The sequence below is a fragment of the Mustela putorius genome, unplaced genomic scaffold, assembly GCF_011764305.1.
Source record: "Mustela putorius furo isolate JIRA1106 unplaced genomic scaffold, ASM1176430v1.1 tig00003834_pilon_pilon_pilon, whole genome shotgun sequence".
NCBI lineage: Eukaryota > Metazoa > Chordata > Mammalia > Carnivora > Mustelidae > Mustela > Mustela putorius.
Window position 1 is genome coordinate 93,882,263 of NW_025421987.1, and position 3,709 is coordinate 93,885,971.

Sequence of the window (3,709 nt, forward strand, 5' to 3'; positions counted from 1 at the left end):
CCTGTCTGGCAACTTCTCAACATCCATCAATTGGATTCTTTCCTTGTACTCACCCCATTAAAGTCACTGCCCCTGAAAACCCCATTCATGTCCTGTTTCGCTTGTTGCTTGGCCACCCACAGCAGTGACTGGCATCTGCACAAAGACCATCAAATCTGCCATCTCCCATCTAGAATTCTCTCCTGAGATCCAAACCAGAACCCTGCTGCCCACCAGACAGTCAGTATATCTCAAACCCTGTGCCTATGAGATGCCTATCTCTACCTCCCAGGCTCAACGTGACTTCCTCCACCCTACCCATCTCCTCCCTGAGTGTCAGGGGTCACCAGGAGTTTTGGGCTTTTGCTTTGCCCTCCTCCAGCCTGAGCTCATTGCCTTCAGTTGTGCTCCCTCCCCAAACCATCAGCTATACCCCATCATCTATCCCAGCAACCACATCTCTGGGAGAAAACTTCCAGAGGTTTCCTATCGCCTCTGAGACTGAAAAAGTTGTGTGATCTGCTCCCAGCCTATTCACCTTGCCTTATTGACCCTAAGGAAGCTGCGTCCTATCCATGCACCACCCACATGCCAGGCTGCCTCAGTGCCCTCCAGGCTCCCTCTGGCTTCTTTCCCTTTACACATGCTGTCCTGTGCTGGGGCGCACCTCCTCTGCTTCTCCATCTAGGGACCTGCTACCCCATGGGTCCCACAAGATTTTGCTCCATCTGCCTGCTTCCAGAAGCCCATCCAGATGACTCCAGTTCCCTGCCAGGACCCCTTTCCTCCTGCCCCATCCTGGGGCCTTGAACACAGCACTGATGCTACTGGATTAGAGTATCTGTTCCTCTGTCTCCCAATCCAGACTGGGCAAGATTTTAGAGGCAGCAACAACATATTTTTCTGTACTTTCAGCATACGGCACAGTGCCTGTCATCCAGAAGATGTCCAGAAATCTGTATCCCAGCATAGTAAGAAAAACAATAACTAATGTTTGAATAATACTTCAACATTCACAAAATGCTTTCATAAACACCACCTCATTTGATCCGCAAGCAATCCACGGACGTAAGCAGGACTCAAAGATAGTAGTTGGTTTGGCCTGGAGGCAGCTAGAAAGTAGCAGAGAGGGGTCGCTGGAACCCGCATCTTCTGGCTGAAGCGCCAGCCTTCCCTCATGCTCTGCCTCATTGGAGGGGCCTGAGCCCTGCTCTAACACCTGTCTCAGTGGTTGCCCAAGTACCCCTTCCCTGCTGACTTCCAAGGGAAGCCTACATTCAGTCTCCACAGTCCCTCACTTTTGCTACATATGTAACGTGAACCAATTCAGAGCAGCTGGAAATCTATTCTCCTTAGTCCTGCTTTGCTGCCTTAATACACATAACTGAAATCTCTCAGGCACGAGAACTGCAGGTTCCTTCCTTCCCCTTGTCTCCCAGGTGTCAGAGAATTAATGCAATCAAAGGCAAGTTTGTTTGTTTGTTTGTTTGTTTGTTTGTTTTTTCAACAGAAAGATTAATGATCCTCAACACAAATGCATTACCAGGAATTTTTCAGAATCAAAAATTCTATAGAGGGAATGGGAAAGTAAATCTCAAACTTCAAGAAGGAAGAAAAGTCTTCCGATTTTTTATATCTTATGTGCATCGTTGTTTTGAAATAGAGCCAACCTGAAATAGGTGAACGAGTCACACCGGGACCCAGAGAAAGCAGAGGGGGAAGGCATAGAAGGGTGTAACACGTGATCCCAGAGCACCAGCTATGGATGAGGCCACCCCAGAAAAAATGCTTCTTGCATTTACGGTCTCTGTAAGCTGAATGTTCCCTAGCTGTGAAGCAGTTGCTAACTTTCTAGATATGCTGTGTTTGGCTTTTCTCTCCTGCCTGGAACTGCCAGTGGTTTGCATTCGGCTTTGTGGTAGATCAAAATGAGGCTCTCTTACCTGAGGGGTTTCTTTAGAGGAGAAGCTAGTGTTTGTTCAGGGTCACCTGCAGCTGGGGGCCCAGTACCCGCAGGGAGGGGCATCCTGCCCAAGATGGGTCACTGGTCAACCTAGCAGCTCCCGGTGGGGACTGGCTAAGCAATCACTAGGGGTTACCACATTGCCTATTCAGTGCCAGCCACTGTTCCAGGCACCAGAGTTTCTGCAAGGAACAAGATAGGGAGGCTATGGCTTCAGCACACATTCCATTTCCACATGCAGAAGACAATAAAAAAGAAAAGAAAGAAAGAAACCAAGGAGAGAATGTCAGCTCATGGTAGATACTAAGAGGAAACTAAAACAGGACGCAGGGTAGAAGGGGACTGAAGTGGGGCTAGGGTTTAATTTAGAATGGGTAATCAGGGAAGGCCTCACTGAGGAGGTGACCCCTGAAGCCCTGAAGGTCAGTCAAACAAAAAGCCTAACCCAATTTTGGGGACCCAGTCAGTGAAGACAGAAGATGTTACCTCTGGCCAGCCTGGGCAAGGCTTATGAATGGCTGACCATGGCAGCCAGGGCCACAGAGAAGGCTCACACTGCCCCTACCCTGCACCCCAAGGCAACCTTTGTCTTGGCGTGTCCTCCCTCCTTTCTTGCCTCTTTCCATCCCTCTTTTTCCTACCTCCAGGCACAGCATTGGACCCCCGTGCACCTACTCTCCACACCAGGGATCCACCAAGCCCTGCCTTCCTCAGAGTTCCTGGGAGACTCTTCATACCGCCCTTGCCTGCCACTCACGCTGGCCGTTCTGGTTTGATGAATGACAGGAGACCGGAGAAGAGCCCCGATGGAGCCACTTCTCCAGTGGGTTCCTTTGTAAAGGACCTAGAAGTCCTTTCTGTATCCTTCTGAACAAGCCTCCCAAAGCCACCCGTTCCTTAACAGTTCCCAGGTATGTGCATGGCATCTACTCACAGGACAAGGCTGGGAGGGAGCACGCGGGCACTGTCCAAGTGCCTGGGTTAGGGAAGGAGCAGATTCGGTGGCGTTTTTCCTTTCCCCATTTTCCAAATATGCTGTAAAGTATGTATGCTCTTTTTATAACCGGCGCTTCTATTTTAAGAAAATGAGTCTTGGGCAACAGCTTGGAGAAACGATTTCTCCTTTCCGAATGCCCCCTATGCTAATAATCAGGACAGTTCAGCTCATCATTTAATTACCATCTTCCCGAGTCCTGAGTGTCTTTGTTGGGTCTCTCACGGGCGAGGCTGGCGTACAGGGAAATCAGATGCTTTTCTCCGCATCCCTCTGTTAAGATCAGCCCAGGGAGTGCCTGGCATACTGTGGCTTCTCAGAAACATTGTTAGGCTCCTCTGCTTGTAGGACAGGATTGACTCAGCCCCGGGGCTTCACCTTGAGGATCGAGGAGAAGCCTCCCCATCTTCTCAGCCTTGCTTCAGCCTCTGGCTCCACTCTTCTCCCCAGTCGTGATGACTAACGAGCATCTAAGTCTCTGAATTCAGCTCTCTGGGAGATCAAGATGTCATGACTGCAGTCGAGAGGTGGAGTTTTTTCTCCTTCCCTCGATGCTGGCCCTGTGACCGTTTCAATGAGCAGAAGGTAGTAGAGGTGCTGCTGTTCCAGGCCTAAACCTTAAGAAGGACTGGCAGCCTCGCTCTTGCACACCGGGAGCCCTGAGATGCCATTGTGAGAATTCAGCTACACTGATGGAGAGAGAGAGCGGGAGAGGGCAGCCACAGGAGAGGGAGAGACCTCAACACCTCTCCACCTGGAGAGAGCGACAGAGG